At 40.9% G+C, this 24,140-nt stretch overlaps 1 protein-coding gene across 8 annotated transcripts in view; it reads right to left on the reverse strand.

Annotated features, from left to right (window-relative positions):
* ELAVL2 (ELAV like RNA binding protein 2) overlaps window positions 1-24,140 on the reverse strand; it is a 161,907-nt gene that overhangs the window by 132,921 nt on the left and 4,846 nt on the right. For 4 of the 8 annotated variants that reach the window (XM_027769789.1, XM_027769788.1, XM_027769787.1 and 1 more), the window contains exon 1: window positions 845-908. The exons of 2 other annotated variants lie outside the window; for them this stretch is intronic. The gene's annotated coding sequence lies outside the window, so the exon portion shown is untranslated. Of the gene's footprint in view, window positions 1-844; window positions 911-23,993; window positions 24,106-24,140 lie in introns of those variants that run through there. 2 more of the 8 variants (XM_014585784.2, XM_027769790.1) reach the window with 2 other exon arrangements.

Genomic DNA, 24,140 nt, shown 5'->3' on the forward strand with positions numbered 1-24,140 from the left:
ACACTTCCCCTGGAAAAATGACTCCACTCCTCCCAATAAAGTAGGCTCTAAGTTTTTTTTAAGGATCAGATAGACCTAAACTTATTTTTTCCATGACACTGTTCATCACAGAGGTCCTCAATGTTATGGTCTGGGAAACCCCCAAAATCATCTGAGATCTTCGAGTGGTCAAAACAATGCCCATTCACAAATGTTACATGAAATGTGTTATCTGCTTCTGCATTAAGTCTGCTGCAATCTGAGAATACCCTTGACTTATTAAGCCAGATATTAAAGAAATGAAAAATCTGAAACTCTGGCAACCTTTCCACCACTTTGTTTTACAAAATATATATATGGCACAATAGTTATGTCACTGGACTCCCACATATTTGAGCTCAGTTCAAGTTCAGACCTGGCAGCTTAAAACTCATGCCAGGTGCGTGAGCATGCATGCCCAAAATCCCGAGAGGAGAATGGAGGTGAAGGGACTGTGACTGGCCATCCTCCCAGAGTATCATTTCTCACTTTCTGTCTCAGGTGAGTACACATGCCCTACAGCAAAAATCACTCTCAAAAAAAGATCCTTTGTTTTATAAATATTTTGTTAATCTGTAGTGGGTTTATTTTTCTTAAGACAGATGTTTTTAAATTTTCATATAATTTCTAATATAATAAATATTGATAAGCATAACCTACATAAACAAAAGGTCTTGGGGGGTCCTCAATAATGTATCAAAAAAGATCCTAAAACTGTATGTTTTGAGAATGACTGTAACTCCTTGCTAAGCAAACTTTCTTTTGAGATGCATTCCTTTAGAACAAACAGATAAACCTTAAAACAGCTTCCTATTGCTCTCCTTACCTTCAAAGGGATGTTCCTCCAGCCCTGGGACAAGGAAAACTACTCCTTACATCCAGTATTACCCTGATTTACAAGAAAAAAAACATTAATCACTTTGACTGCCATTGACATAGGACTTTCATAAAACCATGGTAAGGGAGGCAAGAATATAACTTTACATTCGGGTTCTCAGAAAGGACACCTTATGAAGCATAATTTTAAGTTATGTTTCAGTTACTTTGATTTAGAAAATGCTTAAGTATCTTGTGAATTTCTCCTGAGGGTAACAACAAACAGTTTCTTATTTTCATTTGGGGGACTCTACCATAATCAGGCACCCAACTATGCTCCATTTCATCCTTCTGGAATCCTGTTCCTTCCCAAGACCTCTCTTCTCACATACCTTACTTAGCTTTCCTCAACCAAGCCAGCCTTCTAATAAATAAGCCTTTCTGAGTCTGGTTCTCCCAAACAAGAAATAGAAACTTCCTGGCATGGATTTCAAGAGCTTCTGTAAACCTACCCATCCCCAACAATGGAAACTGTTTCCTCCAAGTACAAGGGTACATCATGCTTAATACTCTTTTCATTTCTTTACTTACAAAGAAAAAAATCTCACACAAAGTGCCATTCCTATCTGGGAATGAACCTTGTCTTTACCATGGCAGCAGCCCTCCAACTCTCTTCCCATAACCACTTCCTTGCATTTCCTGCTTATGCGCTGTTGACTGCACTTAAACAGCCATGCCCCATGCTCCCAAACTTACAAAGAACAGGCATGATGCTCAACACCGGCACCGAACGAACGCCAACCAATAAAGACTTCAGACACAGCATAGGAGATACTGAAAATCTATTCAAATGCCTTGAAAAACATATAGGTAACTATCTTGTGAAATAATTAGTAATTTCAATAATATTTTTGCACATTAAAAAATATATGTGAGGGGCTAACAGATGGTGTAGTGGTTAAGGCACTGGACTCCTACAATGTCAACCACAGTTTGAGTCCTGGACCTGGAAGCCTGATTTCTCCCTTTCCCTTTCTCTCTGTTTTAAATATACACACACACACACACACACACACACACACACACCTACATCTATACGTGTGTGTGTGTATATATTATCTATATATGTAATATGTAGATATATTATCTATACATATTATATATGTGTTATATATATATATAAAGATTGCAATTGCAGAACAGGATAAAATTAAAAATACAAGTCTTTAATTTCTCCAAACTTCACCCAAGATGTTAAAAGATTCATGAACAATTGGAATGTTTTCAAAGTAAATACAAACATGTATGAGCACAGGTGAGAAAAAGTAAATATTTTAATGCATACAAAGAAATTTTTCTAAATGCTATTTACATTTGGCTTTTTATATTTCAAGGTCAGTACATAAAGAACTCTTTCTGTACCCCACTGTGGGTACAGAAGAGCATACATGTCCTCTGGCAATTAAAAATAAGTTGTTGGTTTTGTTTATCTTTTTTTTTTCTGGAGAGGTTTCTGCTATAGGGCACGTGCGCCCACCAGAAAGACAGAGAGAAACAGAAAGCAAGAAATCACCCCTCAGGGGGATGGCCATGCCGCAATCCGTTCTCCTCCATTCTCCTCTCAGGATGTCAAGCATGTACACACACACGCCTGGCCTGAGTTTAAGCCACCGGGTCCAGGACTCGAACTGTGGTTGACTATGTGGGAGTCCAACGACACAGCCATTACGACAACTGCTAGTCCCAAGTTGGTTCTTTTCAGGGGGATGGCCACAACACAATCCCTTCTCCTCCCTTCTCCTCTCAGTATTTTGGGCATGCATGCACACATGCCGTTTGAGTTTTAAGCTTCCAGATCCAGGATTTAAACATGGGAGTCCAGCTTTATAACCATTACACCATCTGCTGGCCCCCAAAATAAGTATTTTTAAGGAAAAAAATTTTAAAGATAGTAATTACTCACTGATAGTCTTTAATTACATAGTTACTGCAAAAAAAAACCTTCCATTAGGTTGTCAGGAGAGTCATGACACATTTTTACGTAGAAAAATACGTCATGATTACCCCGACAACCTAATACTAACTTACCAATTTGTAATTCCACCAGGTGTCATCCGCATTTTTAAAAATCAAACAAGTAATGCATTAGTGTAGAGAATGGATTTCGGGGGAGAGAGAGGCAAGTCAGGAATGGTCCTAAACCTAGGGTCACTAACTGCTGTCACTGTTTCTAAGACATTAGGCAACATAACATCTTTAGCAACACTTCTGAATGTCTAAAATGAGTGCTGGTTGGGATCAGCAGATGGTGTAATGGTTGTGTTGCTGGACTCCCACATGGTTGACACCGATTCGAGTCCTGGACCCGGTAGCTTAAACTCACACCAAGCACGTGTGCGTGTGTGCCCCAGATTCCGAGAGGAGAATGGAGAAGGGAGTGCAGCGTGATCCGTCCTGGGGGTGATTTCTGGTTTTCTGGCGAGCGCACATACCCTATAGCCAAAACCTCTCTTAAAAAAGAAAAAAAAAATGCTGGTCAACACTGAAGGTAAAGGACCTTCTAGCACTAACGTCCTCTGATGTCCTTGAACTTACCACATTCAGAAGTGCACACAAATACAAAAATGAAAAACACTCTCTTGAACTGCTCAGGAACAAACAAATGTTGGGAAAGTCAAATTGTTGCCCTGAGAAAGTAAGTGCTCTGATAAAACTGCTCGGAATTTGAAAATGGAAGTGAAAATGAGACTGGAGAAAATGACCACTTAAGATAAAAATACTATTTCAAAAACTATAGACACACACACACACACACACACACACACACACAGACACACAAAGGATTTTAATCATTCAGAGGTTTTTGCAGTTTAAGGCAAACCCCATCTCAGAAGAATAAATAGAACTCAATGGCCATAGCCACCAAGGACCGAAGCACCCTGATGGCTAATTAATAGAAAGTCACAAACATCCCTTTTCAGTTTACCATGCGAAAGAGTGGGTGTAAACAGGAGCTATGATTTGTTAAGCTACATAAAAGCCTTCATTAATGAGAAGTGACAAGATCACAACCCTGCTGCTGAAAAACTGCCAACACACCCAAGGTCTTCAACGCAGGGCTATGCATCTAACACATGGCAGCTTTAAAATGAGTTGCTTCAGAACAAACAGTTCTATATCAAGGCAGGCCTACACCATAGCAGATGGAGCTACTGCAGTACTCTAGACCCTGAGAGCGAGCAGGAGTGAGAGTGCGCACTCATGCGCACAACCTCAAGTGAATGAGTGTGCCAGATGTCCACCACAGGAGAACACAGCCCAACCACCCTTCTTATTAGCCTGTACGACTAGGATTTGTACCTTAAATCCTGACTTCTCTATCTAGTTCCAAACAGACTCAGCATTGAGCAGGAAGCGGCCATTCTTTTAAAACCCAGAGTAGGTTTCACACGGCCACTAAATGATTGGCCCAGCGGTCATCCCTGGAGCCTGCTCTCTTCCTGTCAAACACAGCCACTCTTCCAACCCTGAAGCATCTAATATTTTTTTAATATAGCAAGCTTTGAAGCTGTATATACAGGTCATAAATACACATAAAAGGCAGTTTCAGGCCTAGTCGAAATAGTTGTAGAAGTATCACACCAGATCTTTTCCGATGTAGTCCAAGTAAATTGTTAAACTTACAAGTGAGAAGACTGAATAAAGACTTATTTAACCACAGATCTGGAGAGTAACAGCAATATTAATACAAAAAAAGCATCTAAAAATATTAGCTAATCTAGTATCCAGCACTCAATTATTACTGTACAGCCGTGATTCATTTCTATGACAAAAGCACATAATCCTTAGTATAAATATTAAAAATTTCTATTAATTTCTGTTGGTCAAGAAGGCATGTAGATGCTATACATGGCAGCTTCATAGTAACAAGAATATAAGGCTGAATATACAGAAGAAGTACTTCACATGCAATGTTTACCTTCAACACATGTAATTTTAAAATTTTCAACTGTATTCTAAAAATCTTGGACCTATAATACTCAAAAATAGGATCTAATGTATGCAAGGAACAAAGTTCTAAGACAATCACTGATATCCAGAAACTTCCAAAATAGCTAAAAATGACATTTTTAAATTGTCAGAGGGTGCCTGCACTTGCCAGAAACAGCACATGAGAGAAAGCACACCCCTACCCCCCATGGGGCATGATCACGCCTCCATCTCTTCTGCATTTTTCCATTCTTTCAGGATTTGGGGTGCACATGCACACACATGCATGAATGCACAAGTGTCCAGAGTGCCAAGACTTGAATTACAATCAGCCATAAGGGATTGGCCTCTCTTACCATCACACAACTGGACTGACCCTACAAACATTTAACGAGTGCCTTAAAAATTCAAACTGCTACTGGGACCAACAGATGGTGAAACAGTTACATCACTAGACTCTCATGTGGCCAATCATGGTTCGAGTCCCAGACCCAGCGGCCTGAAGGCCTGAAACTCATGCTGGGGCATGCACATGCATGCCTAAAATCCCAAGAGGAGACTGGAGGAGAAGGGACTGCTGCATGGCCATCACCCCGGGGGGTGATTTTTTGCTTTCCACCTCTCTCTCTCTCTCTCCAGCAAGCCCACACACTCTATAGCAAAAATCTCTTAAAAATATATATATATTTTTTTTTCAGGCCGCCAGGTGAGGTGGTAGTTAAGAGCACTAGACTCCCACAGAGCTAACCATGGTTCAAGTCTCGGATCTGGTGGCTTGCTTTCTCACTTTCCCTCTCTCTCTTTCTGTCCCTCACTGATCAAATTTAAACAGACAGATAAATGTACATAAAATAATTTTTTAAAAGTTATTTTTCAACTATCAATCATCGAATGGCTTTCAAGATTTCTACAAAGAAAACTGCACAAGCATTTCCCATCCCAACAATATTTTTTAAGAAAACTCCAAATTAAAATATTAGTTCATTTTAGCTTTAATTTAAAAACTGGAAGAAACATAGTACTGTAAAAAAGAAAAAAAATGGGTGGGCTGACTAGATCTGTCAAAGTCAGAGTTTATATAAGAGGTTATTCATAAACAAATAATTCAATGACAAAACACAAATTTGTATAAATCATTGAAATCCTCTAAGGCAAGCAAAAAGCCCAACAGATACTCCTCTTACCTTCTTACTCCCTTAATAAATACCCTAAAGAAGTGTTTAGTTGGGGTTGGCAGGTGGCGTGGTGGTAGAGGGCACTGGACTTCTACATGGCCAACCGTCGTTCAAGTCCCAGATCTGGCAGCTTGCCTTCTCACTCTGCCTGTCTTTCATCACATTTAAATAAATAAATAAATAAACAAATAAATGTTAAATAAAATTATTATTTTTTAAAAAAGGAAAAAACTACTCTTTAAAGAAAACTGCTAAATTTTGTTTCAAAGACAGATATAGCACATTTTCAAAGCCACGGGTGAAGTGAACATAAGATATCGGCAATGCAGACCTCACTAGAGGGAGTTGGCACTCACTGTGTAGCTTTTGAAGTAAAAGCTACCTAACTACATTGTCTTTTAAAAGAATGTTAAAATGTGTTTTGAGGGAGAAAAAAAAAAAAAAAAGGAATGGAGCCAGCAGGTGGCATGGTGGTTAAGGCCCTGGATTCCCACGTGGCCTACCACAGTTTGCCTCCTAGACCATGCAGCTTGAAAATTAGCTTGAAAAGTGTGCTGGGCATGTGAGTGAGTGAGTGAGTGAGTGAGTGAGTGTGTGTGTGTGTGTGTGCAAGTCCAAAATCGCAGGACATGGCCGTCCTTTCTGGGATGTGATGTCTCACTATCCCTTTCTCTATCTCCAGCAAGTATATTTACACAATGGCAAAAACCTAAAATAAAAAAATTTAAAAACCAGATTTATCGTAAGATACAAATTAGGAGTCAGGGATCACCATTTCCATGACTAGTTCATCAAAAATTGATCAAGAAAAGTTTAATTTTTATCTACTGTAATATACTAATATCCATAAAATTAAAAACTAAAATAACTGCCTTTGTGTAAGGCAGAAAGAGAGGTAGCTTGGAGGGATGATAAAGTCAACAAATTACCTGCCCTAACCATCCCCCACATTAGATTGTGCCTCAAAGGCTACTTTTCAGCACTGCACAAATCTCAATCACAAATAACAATTTGTAGAATTTTAACATGTATATCCTTCAACAAACTCTAAGTCCCATGTCATCAGGGACTACATGTCCTATAAAGGTTCATTACTATATTCTCGGTACTTAACATAGGACATGGCATGCAATACGACACACGTATTAAACAAATGAACTTTGGCAAAGAAAACGAAGCAATTCTCACATAGAAGCTGGCAAAATGTTTTTAAACAACTGCAAGGCAGATAAGGTTGAATGCCAATCAAACAAGTGAATGGATGAACGATCAAAAAGACAACAAAGTGCCATAAAAATGAGGCCAGCCACAATAAAAATCCTAAGACTTTAAATCTTATGAAGGTAGATGTCTAGAGAACAGTTTAAAGTTTTATACAAGTTACTAATAAAGACTAGATTTGGGAGCTGACTCCACAGGCCTGGTAGTTAAGGTAGGTTGATGCCAAATGGCACCCCCTGTGGGTTGGCGTCCTAGACCCAGAGCTTGAGAAACATGCCAGGCATGTGTGCACATGTGTGCAAAATTCCGACAGGACAGAGAAATGGAGAAGGGACTGCAGTATGACCATGCCCCATGGTGATGGTGAGGGGGTGCTTTTCTCTTCTCTCTCTCTCTCTCTCTCTCTCTGGTGAGGGTATGCACCCTCTGGCAAAATTTACAAATAGAAAATGCATACTAGATTTTGCCAAAAAAGGAATAGTGAACATTTTGGAATATTCAAGGGCTATTTAATAAACTGTCACCAAATTTGCTTCATTTCTTTGAGACGCTAATATACAAGAAATAATCACAGGTAATGAAGAAGAGAAAGAAATTCCAGACATAATGAAAAACTCCTTACAGATGAAGTTCCATTAAAAAATCCTTAAGGAGACTTTAAAATAAAATAGAATACCCAGAGGTCAGCAGGTGACATGGTAACTGGGTGCTGGATTCCTATATAGCAGACCAAAGTTTAGGTCCCAGACCCAGTGGCTTGAAAGTCAGACCAGGTACATGTGCATGCATGCCAGAAATTCTGAGGAGAGACGGGATTATACTATAGCATGGCCATCCCCCACAGAGGGGTGGTGATTTCTCTCTGTCTCTCTCCACTGAGTGCATGTGTCCTCTGGCAAAAACCTAAAAAGAAAAAAAAGAAAAAAAAATAGAATACCAAGACTTTGTAAGTCCCTAGATCACCTCCATGTTTCTGAATTCCTTGTGGAACTACAGACACATTTTATTCAATAAAATCACTGGTAGTTCAGACCAAATGAAAACACACAAAGAAATTAAGGAGAAACTGCATATATTCATATATTGTATGTGTATATTCACACTTGTACATTTAAATTTTAAGACTGCTATGTCTTACAAAATACAATAACGTAAAACGTTATTCAGCTTCAAATTCTCAATAACTATCTTAACTTCTGCTTCATCTCATGATGTCCTAAACTACAGCTAAACAATCGGAAGCATCCTAGACACGATCCCATCTGACTGCTACACTACTCCGCTCTGTACATACCAGGTTTCCAGCAGCTTCATTGGTGTAACATACCCTGGTACACTATTTATACTCTAGTAGTAAAATATATGCAGAGAAAATAAGTCAAAGATCATGTTAACAAACAACTACTTCAGCTTTTCCATTTTCAGACATCATGGATTGAAAGATACACCACTTACCTCACAGCTTTAGGCCATAATCACGGGGGACTTAAAACTATTAGATTAAGGGGACATACTTGTGTGATTTGAAAATAATGTAAAGACTTCACCAACTACCACATGAGAAAATGTGGTACTACAGTATTATTTTTTGCTAGACTGTCCTTAATAGTGATTTAAATTCTAATAAGATCATTTATCATGCATGACTTCGCTAAAAATGCAAATAAAACTTTGTTAAGTCTCAAAAAATGCATTTTCTCTTTTTGTCTATATCCTCTCTATTCCAACTCTGAGTGAGTTCACATGAGCTTTAACAAATATTTTCCTGAATTGCTACCACACACACACTGAGGAGAGAGACAATGCACTGAGTTACGCAGCTGTACCCTTTTCTAGAGAAGAACAAAAAGAATATCTTGAATCTGTATTTTTTCCTATCCATCCTCAACCAATTTTCCTGACAATAAAGCTGGGGAACCTTTACTCGTTGAATCTGACAACAGAAAAGGATGAATCAATCTTTATCAGATGGATATTTCATTGATTCAAATCTGGACATCGTATTTCCTATTGAATACCTGATCTAAGATGTATTTTCTCAGAATAAAAACAGATGTGATTTCTAAAAGCCCATTACATTTAAAATACATTCATCACAAAAACTTGACAAATTTAAAGAATAGTCCTCCCAGAGTCTCTACTACAATAAGCCAGGGTTATCTGAATGTCACTTTCACCAGGAATAGAAAACACTGTGTGTTTCAATCTTCCTTGGTTTTAAACAGCGTCCGAAAATAGTCTGAAGACAGTGTCTTCACTTCCTCACTTATAGAAAATAACCAATCCATACTTCATATGGTTCCAAAAACTCCTGCAGTCAAGACTGCCAGCTGGCACCAGGAAGAAACCAGCCTGTGAAAGAGCTGCTTCCAGAAGTCACCTAGTCATAGACCTAAATTAATCCAAGGTCAGAATTCAGGCCCTGAAGAACAAGTTGTGGGCATTCTGTGGGGAGTGCTCTTGGGACTAGAGTTAAGTTTTTTTAAAAAAAAAAAACAAAACAAAAAAACACCACCATCACCACCCGATACAACAGCCCACCACTTGGTTTTAAACAGCGTCCGAAAATAGTCTGAAGACAGTGTCTTCACTTCCTCACTTATAGAAAATAACCAATCCATACTTCATATGGTTCCAAAAACTCCTGCAGTCAAGACTGCCAGCTGGCACCAGGAAGAAACCAGCCTGTGAAAGAGCTGCTTCCAGAAGTCACCTAGTCATAGACCTAAATTAATCCAAGGTCAGAATTCAGGCCCTGAAGAACAAGTTGTGGGCATTCTGTGGGGAGTGCTCTTGGGACTAGAGTTAAGTTTTTTTAAAAAAAAAAAAACAAAACAAAAAAACACCACCATCACCACCCGATACAACAGCCCACCACTGAAACAGTCAGAATTGGCCATGAGATTCAGTTGTGCTGGAGTCATACATTTACCACAAAGCACCCATAACAGATGCAAAATATTCTAAAAATATTGCTACTGAACTGCCTCTTAGACGTGTCTCTGTGCCTTACATACCCGAAACTACAGCCAGCAAAACTAACAGAGGTAGAAAGAACATCTAGTCTAGAGATCCTAGAAAAGGCTGCAGCACTATGGGGTCAGACCTAAGTCCTATTTCCCCACTAAGTTGTTGGTATTCTCGGGTAAACCACCTGCCCTCAAAGCTTCACTTTCCTCACCTACAAAATGATTAGACCAGGGAGCTACGATAAGGATCTGTAAGGAAAGAAACAATTGGTGTCATCTATTACTAAAGAAAATACTTCATTGGGAACCAGCAGTTAGCGTAATGGCTATGTCACTGGACTCCCACGTAGTCGACCACGGTTCGCACCCCGGACCTGGTGGCTTAGAACTCACACAGGGTACGTGTGCGTGCGTGCCCAGGATCCCAAGAGAAGAAGGGATTGCAGCGTGACCATCCCCCCTGGGGGGTGATCTCTCGCTTTCTGTCTCTATGTCTCTCTCTGTCTGGTGAGCGCACGCGCCCTATAGTGAAAACCTCTCCAAAAAAAAAAAAAAAAAGAAAGAAAAGAAAATAGTTCATTTCTTGGTTCCAACATTTTTGGGTGGCTCACCATCATCAACTGCTTCTTCCATGTATTTTCTTATCTTCCTAAAGCCAGCTGGTGACTAAAATCAGGCAGGGCTATGTTGCCCCATCCCTACATATTGCCAACTTGAATATCCAACTCAATATTTCTCACTTTGCATTTTTGAGAGACAGTAATTTAGAAGCTGTACAAAAGGAAAACCAAGAGATCTCTCTGGCCACAAAGATCACAAATTATATTATTCAATATGAAATCAAATCCTCTGTTCCACCCTCCATGTTCACAAAACTGTGTATATTTATTCACAAGCTCTTTTGCTGTAGAGGAGTCCAAGAAGTGAGTACAAATTAATCCCCAGTCAGTTCCAACTGAAGAAATGAGCCTCTCCCACAACCCAAAAAGATTAGCATACAGGCTGTTCAATCACCCTTTGGGAGTTTTTGTTTGCTTTTAAAATAATGTAAAAACCATTAGTGCAGTGCCAGCAGGTGTCTTAGTGGTTAAAGGGGCTGGACTCCCACATGGCCAACCACGGTTCAAGTTCCACACCTGGTCTGGTGGCTTGCTTTCTCACTCCCCTCCCCCCCCTCTCTCTCTAGCTCTGTCCCTCTCTGGTCAAATTAAAATAAAATAAATGAATAAATAAATAAAAGTTAAATAATTCTTTTTTTGAGAGGTTTTTCACTATAGGGCGTGTACACTCGCCAGACAGATAGAGACAGAGAGACAGAAAGCGAGAAATCACCCCCCAGGGGGTATGGCCATGCTGCAATCCTTTCTCCTCCATTCTTCTCTCGGGATCTTGGGCACACACGCACACGCGCCCGGCGTGAGTTTTAAGCCACTGGGTGCGGGATGCAAACCGCAGTCAACTACGTGGGAGTCCAGCAACATAGTCATTATGCTAACTGCTGGTCCCAATAAAATAATTCTTAAAAAAAAAAAAAAAATTAATGCAGAAAAGTGATGGGCAGAACTGAGAACACGTAACTGGCATACGGCCACAGTCAACAGCACTGAGAACACGTGCTTCTACAGGACACAGTCTCGAGCAGGAGAAGGTTCAAGGAGACACTGTCTATTGATGTCCTTGCAAGCACCCTTCCTTCCTGCTCCTAAAACTGCACTCCTAAGAGGAAAGTAGACACACACAAAAAAATGTTATAATCATCATGACTTTCTTCTAGATGTTTTGAAAAATAAATGTTATACCCAGAGGAGGCTGGCGCAAAATGCTGTCAAAAGAATAAAACTTCGGGGAAAGGCTGAGTCTGTGTCATTGCACACACACAAGCCTTGGATCAGTTCTCTTGGAACAGCAGCAGAATTAAGATAATCACTGCGGCGTCTCTCTCCAGCCACAACGTAAAAAAATTGGCAGGTTCTGTGTAAATATTTTTCACCTGTGACTGGGCCCCTGGCACACCAGGAAATAGTTACACTACAAAAAAGAGAAGAAAAAGGAATGAAAATAGCAAGGGAGGAAGGAAAGAAGATACAAAAACAAAGCAAATATATATTCAGACCAAACTTTCCAAGAAACGCCACAGTCCTGTTCCCCAAAGCGCTATGCAACACCTCGTCCTAATCCTCAATGCCCAGACTACGGGCATGTCCCCTCGCTCAATTCCTCAAGCACTGAGTTTCTATTTCTACTACTAAACATGTGGGTGGAAGGAGTGAGTAGTGTATTTTATTTTTTAAAGTATCATTTCCTGCCTCATCTCCGTAAATAGGCAAACCAAGGAATATAAAGGCAAAGACACTTAATAAACTTCTCCAAAGTTATCTCAGTTATTTTTTTGTTTAAGAATTATCGATTTTTTTAATTTATTCATTCATCTTATTTTTCAATTTGACCAGAAAGACACACAGAGAGAGAGAGAGAGCGAAAGTGAGAAAGCAAGCCACCAGGTCCAAGACTCGAACCGTGGTTGGCCATGTGGGAGTCCAGCGCCCTGATCCACCACACCACCTGCAACAGGTATTATGTAACCTTCCTGGCTTTGCAGTATAATCCCACAACAAAAACTGGAAGATATTTTATAACACCTTTCAGGAAGAGCTAGATAGATGCCAAATTAATAACCAGCCCACATGTACCAAAGTCATTCTTTTTTTTTTAAGTTTATTTATTGAGTTGTCGGAAAAGTCATGACATATTTTATCTACATTTTTCTATGCAAAAACACATCATGATTTTCCTAACAAACCAGTATTTCACCCATGAGTAAGAAAGACAAGAGTACTCAGGGGTGAGCTCTCCCAACAGGGTCCTGACACCACAGTCAAGTTCAACCAGCCCCAGTTTATTGGCGTGTGCATGCAGTGTGTCCATAGGAAGATCAGCAGACACAAATCCAGAACCTTCCCACAGGTCAGCCTCACCGCGTCTTATTTAATGCTGCGCCATCGTTCTGCTCCTCGAAGTCAGTATTGCACAGCAGAAGCACCATGAGAATTATTCCCAACCTTTGGAGGGATAAAGCATGCTAATTTTTACCCATACTAAATTTCCTGCCCCACCCAATAACTAAGATGCCCTGCAGACCCCTCCACCAGATGCTGCGGGGAACATCAAAAACAAGCAACATGTTCATCTTAGAGAATCATGTACTCATGGACGATGCTTCGTCACAAGATTTTTTAAGTGCTCCTTAAAAAATAAGTTTGGAGGGGCCAACAGATGGCATGGTGGTTAAGGGCGGTGGACTCCTACATGGCCAACCGTGGTTTAAGTCCCAGACCTGGCAGCTTGCTTCCTCACTCCTTTTATCTACATTTTTCTATGCAAAAACACATCATGATTTTCCTAACAAACCAGTATTTCACCCATGAGTAAGAAAGACAAGAGTACTCAGGGGTGAGCTCTCCCAACAGGGTCCTGACACCACAGTCAAGTTCAACCAGCCCCAGTTTATTGGCGTGTGCATGCAGTGTGTCCATAGGAAGATCAGCAGACACAAATCCAGAACCTTCCCACAGGTCAGCCTCACCGCGTCTTATTTAATGCTGCGCCATCGTTCTGCTCCTCGAAGTCAGTATTGCACAGCAGAAGCACCATGAGAATTATTCCCAACCTTTGGAGGGATAAAGCATGCTAATTTTTACCCATACTAAATTTCCTGCCCCACCCAATAACTAAGATGCCCTGCAGACCCCTCCACCAGATGCTGCGGGGAACATCAAAAACAAGCAACATGTTCATCTTAGAGAATCATGTACTCATGGACGATGCTTCGTCACAAGATTTTTTAAGTGCTCCTTAAAAAATAAGTTTGGAGGGGCCAACAGATGGCATGGTGGTTAAGGGCGGTGGACTCCTACATGGCCAACCGTGGTTTAAGTCCCAGACCTGGCAGCTTGCTTCCTCACTCCCCCTACGCTGTCCTTCTCTGGTCAAATTAAAATAAATAAAACTAAATAAAATAATAAAGTGAAATAAAATAATTATTTAAAAAGAATAACTCTGGAATAGATTTACAGTAATTGAAAAAATAGTTCATTTAAAATTCATTTTTAAAGTTAATCATACGTTTTAATTCACACTCAAAAATTAAAAAAAAAAAAATAGGCGGTAGACTGCCAATTTTTAAAACTGCCAGCATTAAGCTCCTATTATTCTGAAGGGTTTTGCTAAGATGTTCAACACAGGGACACATTCTGATTCATCGTTATAACTGGCCTAGCTCAAGTGGCTGCCAGGAGAGCAGGGCTTTATGGGCATTGTTCCATTCTCAGGAGCTACATTAATGCTGGGCTGATAAAATAGATCTTATCTGTTTGCCAGGCTGAACAAAAAGTTAACTAGAAATGTAAGTGCTTAAAGTCACCAAGAGGAAGGCTCTACACTGACATTTTCTACCTACTTAGCATTCATCTGTATTCATCTCACTAGACATTAACACACACCAAAGTTGCTCTCTGCTATTCAAATCGTGCTATTATGCTCAGGAGTAGATTAATAATATCCACCTTCCTTATTGTAAAATAAAATTACAGCATTGGTCCAAACATGCCATGTGGAGCTTCTTTTCTACGTCTGCTGGCGCATCAGCTTGCTCCACTGCACGCACGGGAGAGTGTTGCTAAAGCTGCCCTGCTGTTCCTAGAGGGGAAGAAAAGGCTCGAGACAGAAAAAAATAAGGGGGGAAGGGAGAGAGATAACACACGCATAAACCTCACACCTGGTAGCCTCTCATATCAGCTTTTTTTTTTAACAGCAACTGAGAGGAGAATGTCTTTTCCAAGCTGACACCATCAGCAATGAGGTTAGCAGGTGGACCACAGGCCTCTTTTTAAACAGCTCATAACAGCCTATTAGTTTTCACAGCACCAAGCAACTGTGCTGACCCCAAAGCATCCGAACGAGTAGAAGCAGGAAACTGGCAGAGAGAAATCCCCACTCCCAGTGGGGATAGGTCTAAAATCCCAGAGGGAAGGAACGAAAAGGTAAGATAATCGGATGGAAGCACATCTTGTAATAGAGAGAGAGAGACAGTTTTGCAACCAGGGGTTAAGGAAGGGAGGCCCAAGATAAGACTTCTTTAACTGAAGTAAAGGAGACTACGGGATCTAAATTTGTAAGTAGCAATCTAACATGATTTAAGCATTATTAGCAGTTACAAAGAAAATCAAGAGGATACAAAATCTGGGCCAGCAGGTGACATAGTGGTTAAAGTGCTAGACTCTCACTTGGATGACCACGGTTAGTAGTGGCTTGAAAATCACACTGGACACATGTGAATGCATGCTCAAAATTCTGAGAAGGGAACGGAGGGAAAGGGACTGTGGCATTGCCATCCCCCCGAGAGGTGATTTCTCACTTTCCTTCTCAATGTCTCTCTCTGACAAGCACATGCACCCTACATCAAAAACCTTAAAAAACATACAAACAAAAGATACAAAACCTTTCCAACTACAGTGTTGATCTTCACCTTTAGAAAGTGTAGCATTAGAGTCACAAACTCAAATATCCAAAAAGGCCAGGCAGTGACTTATGCCAAAGAGAAACCATCCTTCATCTTCAGAGGCACTGAAGAATGCTGGCTCAATGTTGCTCCATCCTTCCAGTTTTTCAAGAGGCAAGAAACATAAGCGCAGTCATGCTGGCACAAGCTGCAGGGCACTTTTTGAAATGCTGGGGCCACACGTGCCCAGGTTCAGCTCCAGGACTGATGAAACATGCTGGGCATAGTGGCACCCACCTAGACTCCTAGCTCGCGGAGAGGCTGGGGCAGAGGAGCACAACTGCAACAGTCAGAAACCTCTCTCAGGTCAGTTCCATGGACTGGTGGATAAGGCAGCTGGATCCTACATGGCCAACCACATGGTTCGTGTCTGAGACCCGGCAGCTTGAGAAACACACTGGGCATGTGTGCATGCCCAAAACCTCAAAAGGAAGAAGACATGGAGGAGGAGGAACTGTGGCATGACCATTTCCCATGAGGAGTGCATTCTCCTCTCTCTCTGGCAAGCACACACATCCACGATGGTGGAAACGGGACTCTCTTTATCCCCCAACCATTAAAAAGATAGATACATGGCTTTAGACCTTCGTGTGATTATTTCCCAACCTAAATTAACAATTCACAATTCTATAAATAACGTTTTAGTCCATTTTATTGGCCTCAAGCCACGTGCAGCTTATACGCCACCATTGTGAACCTGTGGCACAAACGACAGTCATGGGCCACTTAGTTCCCAGGATGTATTCTGAGAAATGCATCTTTAGGCAATTGTGTCCTGGTAGGAATACCACAGAGTGCACTTACACAAATCGATCCGGTACAGACTACTACAGACCTGGTCTATACGGACACTGTCATACATGCGGCCTATGGCTGACCTAAACACCCTTGTGCTGCTGGCAACTGTATTTTTCCATTGAAACCTATTTCTTCCTCTAACGGCAGCAGCAATTCACTTAGTCATCGAGGGCATTCTTCGGTGAGTAAAAAGTGACACAATGTATGAGGGCTGATGCAAAAGTGCAAGGACATAAGAAAATAAAGGGACAAGTGAGTAGGTTAAACCTGGCCCAGAATTACCAGGTTAGAACTAGCGCAGGGCGCCAAAGCACAAACAAGGGACAGAGGGCTAGTGCAGACACATCACAGAGGGGAGGAAAGCTGCCCAAGTACCTCTCAGGGACAATGGAAAAAGGGAGGGATGGAAACTTAAAAGCACTGATGACCTGTATCTGGAGAAAGTCCATGAGTCATTCACAGCTATAGGCCAGAAGGGACCCCAAGGGTTTGAAGAAAACAAGACAGCAATAAGTAAGTAGCACCTAGGGGAAAGAAAGCAGTGTTGAAGGAATTCAAACAGAAATAGGCCTTACCTGAGAATAGGTTATAAAAAGGTGTCTGCTCTATAATAAACAGATATTTAACATGTTTTAGACAGCTCTGCAGTAAAAGTGGGTGACCTCCTCCTCACGTCACCAGAGGCATCTCCAGTGGAAGTAACAGCATCGGTGAAACAGAAAAATCTCACTCTTTCTATTTTGAATAGGAACTCAGAGGAAACTCAAGATCAAGTGTGATCCATCCCAGGAATATTTTCCCTACCTTACCCAATTCGTTATACGTATTTTCAAATAAAAATAATGTATTTGCTTTGAGCAATATAACTTATTTGCCTTGAGAAATAGCTCTTATTCTTCTGATACACACAAAGGAGGCCTAAAGAATAAAAAGGTGTTAAACAGCCTTTAAAAACCAAACAAGTGAGCACTTTCCAATAACTTACTTGACAGGGCATCCATCAGTGACTTTTCATTTGGGGTGATGAGAGGGTATTGAAACAAGCAGAAAAATATGTATTCCTCTGTAAATTCCATTCTGTGGTGTACCGAAATAGATCCTTGATAAGCAATTAAGCAAAATCCAAATCAGGAAAATATGAGCTGATTATTTTAATGTAAATGCTTAAATGTAAAAATTTGACATCTCACTGAAAAAAATATGGAACATTTAAGAAATTTATATTCTTGGAGTGTTAGCTGGTTAAATTCTCATAATCTCACATGTAATCTTTTAGCATTATTTATATGTTCAATGAAAATGCATTTTAAATGTTCCTTCCAAGTTCTATCATCATAGATGTATTTATATCTATCTGCATACTGATATGTTGAAAGTCACAACTCTCCCAAAACCTCCCTACAGTTTGGTGTTTTTTTTTAACTTTCATGGCAGAAATATACATATGACAGCATGTTATAAAGAATTACCAAAAATAGTTCATAATAACACATTAAAGGCCAAAAAAATCAACTAATTCACAGACATTACCTATTACACCTCGCTTATCCTGTAAACATTACCAGTTCACTGTCAAAAATCTTGCACTTCAGTATGTTCATCTTCCTCTGGTCTCTGAGATGTGGCGAGTAAGGTTTTATACACAAAAGGTTAAGAAACCAAAGATGTAGGCAATTGAGCCAAAACTAGACACTGGAAACTTCAGTCTTCTAACCTAGTAATATTCCACATCGCTCTAAATTAAGAATTTCAACCTCAGTGACAAAACCTACTGAGGTAAGACAACTCAGCAGCTCAACCGGCAGCATCGTGCTCACAAGAAGACCTTACACATGTAATATTTGTTTACAAAAACAGAGTGCATCCGGGGACCAGCAGTTAGCATAACGACTATGTCGCTGGACTCCCATGTAGTCGACCGCGGTTTGAGTCCCAGACCTGGAGGCTTCAACACACTGGGCGCGTGTGCCTTTGTGTCCAAGATCCCAAGAGAAGAATGGAAGAGAAGGGATTGTAGCGTAGACATCCCCCCAGGGGGTGATTTCTCGCTTTCTGTCTCTCTGTCTCTCTCCGTCTCTCTGGCGAGCTCACGTGCCCTATAGCAAAAATCCTCTCAAAAAACAAACAACAACAACAAAAAAAAGAATGCATTCTAAAACAAATTGAGGAGACAGAAAAGCTGAGAGTTGTCCTTTGATGAAAGCCAGACTCACATCACTACCTCAACAGTGGACACGGGCCCACCCAAATGGCTTCACCCTACCCTTACTGATTTCCAAATTCCTATTTCTCAAAGACATCCTCATTTTAACATTCTTTATTCCAAAGGGCATACTGGTAAAGACTATCAGGTTATCGGAAAAGTCATGACGTATTTTTCTATGTTTTTCTATACAAAACGTGTCATGACTTTTTCAATGACCCAATATATGGCAAATCCTGTGTATAGTTACGTATTCCTCCCTAAGGACAGAAGGCCTATGCTCTCTTCAGATACACCAAGGTACTCAGAACCCTCAATATTGACAAGAAGATTGTTTTTAAATGACTCCATAATACTAAAATACAGGAAACCTAAGAATTCCAAAATAACTACCACCCTTGTTCTTATAAGGGGAATTTCGTCAAGTTGCTTAAGCTCTGAGTTTGAACAAAGCTAATAAAAAGCAAAATGAAATAAACAACCATCCTGATGGAACAGTTTATTGGTTTGATTATTTACAAAATTTGGAATTTGTGCAATATTCTATTAATTCAGTCATTAAATTTACTGAAATAATCTTCAGTAATCAACAGCCTAAAGTAACAAAATTCTGAACAAAAATAAAAGCAATATAAGTTTCCTTTTTTAATGACACAATTTTTGTTTTTAAGTCAAGGAGGAAAAAGTCTCGCAAAAATCTACCACTCTTAGATTTAAAAAGATATACATACATCAACCTAGGAGTGCTTATCAGATGCCGAAGCAAAACCTTCAATGTATTTAAAAATAAAAAGGGCTGGTCTGGTTGCACAGCAGTAATGTGCTGTTCAAGCAATGCTGGATTCATAAGGAAGATCGTGGGTTCGGATCCCTGCTCAAACAGTAAATGTAAGATGGACAGGCCCGTGATCCTGGCTGGCTGTAAAGCCTGGGACAATCACACGGGGAGATCCTATTTCTCTTTCTTTCTTCCATAAAAGAAACTTGTTAAAAAAAATTTTTAATTATCATTTTATTGTAAATGCCTCATAAATAAGTCTATTGAGAAAAACAGTCAAGAATTTTTTAAAGTAGACAAGGGGGTTGTGCCTGTCAAACCTTATTTGCCATCTTTAGTCAGAAACTGACTTAATAATAATCTACACATATACTAGGGGGGATTGCAAGTTCTAAAACGAGAAGAAACAGCTAACATACTGTTAATAAGACAACTTACATACTGGTTCGGTTGTGATCCCATGCCACTTAAAAGCTGGCGTAAAATTATCCAGCAACAGTCGAAAGGGAAACAAGCAGCTAACAGCATCAACAAAACGGATGCATCCGAAGACTAACCCACAGTTCTAAGAAAATAACACCCTTTTAAAAAATATTTTTATTTATGTCAAAAATTCACAGTGATCTTAAAAGGAAAGGTGCCCATGGAAATGCACCTAGCTTGGTGTTGCTTGCCCAAGAGTCACCTTTTGTTTTGCTTTATATGCTGGAACAGAAGGCGAGAGATACAGAAAGTCTTTCTTTCCTTGAAATAGAAGATTATTTGAGTGACCTTACCAAAAGTTATGTCACGCGTGATACATGCTAAAAGCCAAACCTGATCGTTTCTTTAATGAAAAATTTCCCTCATGTTCCATTAAAGCCTAAGATATTACTACACTAATTTCTACTTTTAGTTAAGATTCTAAGTTACCAATCCTAAAGCACATTTTTTTTAATATACAAAAGCCTGAAAACAAATACCAACTTTCAAACTAAAGTGCCTCTGTTTCTTCTTGGCAGATTTATATCCTTGAAATTCAGAAAGAATCTCCAACTAGCACCGTAAGCCACCTAGCATCTTAAAACGAATACACACACGATAAATATTCTGCCCAAATGAGAAACACATAAAACAGTGAATTGGCATTAAACTACAATGTGTGGTCTCCCTGAGTAACTAGAGCCAGTAAAGATCACTACTTCTGTAAAAAGGAAACTAGCCAAAGCGAGTGACCTCCAGAGTATTAACTGGAGAGCCGGGTGTGGCATCGCCAGCACACAAGCCTTCATACAATCTGCTATTATCTTGACAGAGCAGCGGCACTCTAGGCTAACAAGTGAGAAAGCATCTAACCAAGATAAATTACATAATCTGAGGGGACCCAGTGCAAAATTAAAAACAGAGTCCCCTTGTTTAAAATTTTGTAAGAATTTCAAGATGCGAGGGTGTATGGCTGCACAGGTCACAAGTACATGAAGCAGCTCTGTCTCTAACCCAGTATCTATGCTTACCAAATTAAAAAAGAGAGAGAGAATAAAAAAGGTCGGCAGCTAGGGTGTAGCAGTAGCCCTGTGATGCTGAATCCATATGGAAAGGTGCTGGGTTCATGTCCAGAGATCTCACTGAACACACCGGTGCATGGCTGTAATCAAGGTTGGCTGAGGATGGATCACAGCATGAAGATCCTGCTAGGGATGCATTCTTTGCTCTTTCTCTCTCTCTCTCTCTCCTCTCCCTCCATCTCTCTCTCTCTCTCTCTCTCTCATGAATGTAGTTTTGTTTTTTTTTTTTAAAGAAGAAAGTAACAGAAGATACTCAAATGTGGTCATTTAGTATGATTTTTGCCTCTCCACCCCTAGCTGATTATCCAAAGAATCAGAAAGACTGCTATGGGCAGGTTTTTCACAGGGTGGCATACCGCCCAGGCCCTCACCCCCATGAATGTCTCCAAATAAATAACCTGCCCATGCTAAGTACCCATCTAGCCTCTTTCACTTCCAAGTAAACTTTAAGGCTGATGAAGGTGGCGGTAAGAATATAATGATGTGGTAGATTTGGTAAGACTTCAAATGAAAACAAGAGAACTGGCCCAATCATGTTGAGGAATCTCAAAGAGGCAAATAGTCAAGTCAGTCTTGATAAGCAGCTATTTCAGATTATCTAGTCCTTTGGAAAAAAAGAACATAAAGGATAATTTGCTACTGGGTCTTCTGCCATACCTATAACCTGAAAAACATCACAGTTGTTTTTTTGTTTTTTCAATAAAAAAAAGAAATGATTTATCCCAGCTTAAAAGTCGGAATATTCTGGATGGCTCAGTTCTGTCCTTAAAGAGAAGAAAAAGAAGGGGGGGGATTACTTTTTTTTTTTAATTATAATGTTAATAAGATAAGCATGCAAGCCTGGGATAGTTGAGGGAGGTTACAAGGATATAGTCAGGAACATCTGCGTAGAAACACAAAAAGGCTGATTCAAGGAAGGGGATAGTAGAAATGCCACTGGCAGTCCTGTTTGTCCTTTAACCACTAGGAGCTAGATTTTAACTAAAACTCCAGAAACTGGAACAGAAAAACCCTGTTTTTCTGGTGAAGAAGTTAACCAGAACCAACCAAAAACTAACAAAAAAGAAACTCTGCAAAGGAATATACCTTGGGCCTAGAGAACAGGAAAATGAAGCTTCGTCTTAAATAACAGATGGGCTGGCAGACATTGACTTGCTTTGGGTACTTTGGATATGAGGGGCATATCCTAAAACTGAAATTACCTTGAACCAAGGCAAAAGTATGGTCCAGCTGAAACAGCTGACTGGACAGGATTATAACAGCATACACTAAAGAGGGAAACACCTCAAGACAAGGGACCGGAAGGGCTTATGCCCAAGGTTCTGCCTTGGGGAGGGGGGGGGACCTCATTCCCTAAAAGGTGGCAGCCTCAAGTTACCCAAAAAGGCAAAAGAGGTCGGGTTCTAATGACACAAACACCATAATGTCCTGAAGAAGAAAAATATCAAAGAGGAATCATGGAAAATGGGGTGTAATGTATTTTCACAAACTAATTTTTGGTGCTCCACTCTAGCCATCGTCTTCCAGATGTTTTCATCTATTTCCTGTTCCCCCACCTGTTCATTTCCGAAAGAATTCCCCCTAAGTATACCTTTCCTGCAAGCAGAGCAGTATTTTACATTGGCATTCTTACACATCTTCTATAAAGAATAGCATGAAAACAAATACAGTGACCTTCTGGTCCGTCTAGCAAAACAGTCACTATTTCTACACTCAAGGTCCAGATAAGAAAGTAGATCCCATCCCGGAGAGCTTTACCATCCGCTCATCAAAATGGAGCCTCCAGGTCAGCTTCCGCAAGAAAGCGCGACCTTAGCACAAATGGGAAATTCAAGCGTCTCTGGGAAAATGATTCTTGAGAAAATTGTCTTCAAGGACAGCTAAACAGTATTTCGAAAGATTTTACTTGAGTAGGATGGTGAAATTACATCTCAAATGGCAAGTAGTTCTGAATGAACTTATTTGCCTTTAAGTTTTGAGTCTGAACTACATTTTTATGTAGTCGGAACAATTAGGGGTAGAACTACTAAACAATTAAGTTTTTAAAAGCTCCTTCGTCCTTATCGGAGGTATTACATTTTGACACTGCTAAGCACCATTCTTGGGTACAGGGAATAAAGCAGAATAGGTAACCCGTAACAAGTCCACCCTTTCCCACATTTCCAGAAATTGTACGGAAGATAGGAGATGAAATTTTTCATCGTAAAGGGGATCTTTAAAAACCTACACAATTTTCAATGACCATCTGAATAGCTCTAGCTCCATGCTTAGCTCACATCTTGAGCAAGGTTTTGCACTCCGGGCCCTCAAGATAATAAGTAAGCTTTTAAGGAAATGCTATGGAAAGACGGTTTGCTGGTTACGGTCACGACCGCTGGAGAAGCACCTGCGGGTAAAACCGAGGCCGGCTCCCCCAATCTCACCAGTGCATGCACACACGTCCAAGCACGGGGCCACAGCTGGCCGGCCTGTCCAGCCGAGCTGAAGGCGCAGCTGCTGCAAGCACAGCGAATGAGCAGAATAAACCCCAGAGCCTGCCTCGCCCGGCGGAGCGCTCGTGCTTCCCGCGCAGCGCACGGCTCGCGCGCAAACCCAGGATGCCACCGAGAGCTGCGACCTCGCGCGGCTGCGCCTGGCCTCACCTAACACGCGCATCACTGTTCCAGCCCCGGGCGTCCACCGCCCCACGCCACCACCGCACACAACGTGGCCACTGCAAGTCTCAAGAAGCCTCGGGAGCTCCAAGGACCGTGCGCAAGGAGGCGCCTTACCAAGTGGCCAGACACCAGACACCATCCAGGCTTGTTTGGCAGGAGAACCCAGTGCACACATCCCCCCACAAGGCGGGGTTGCCAGTCCACGACGGGAATCCTGCCCTTTTTCTAGAAAGGCCTCCTCCCCCACTTTCCCTCCAGTACACTCACCTGCGTCTCGGCAGTTTCCCTCTCGTGCTACACGCGGCCGTACCGGGGCAGCTCCACGCCCGTGCACGCTGCCTAGCGCGACTGGCCCTGCTCGGTTCCCGCCGCCCCCAACCGGCTTTAGTCCACACGAGAGGGGGGGGCCGCCCC

Source organism: Tupaia chinensis, unplaced genomic scaffold (genome assembly GCF_000334495.1).
Source record: "Tupaia chinensis unplaced genomic scaffold, TupChi_1.0 Scaffold000093_1, whole genome shotgun sequence".
Taxonomy (NCBI): Eukaryota; Metazoa; Chordata; class Mammalia; order Scandentia; family Tupaiidae; genus Tupaia; species Tupaia belangeri.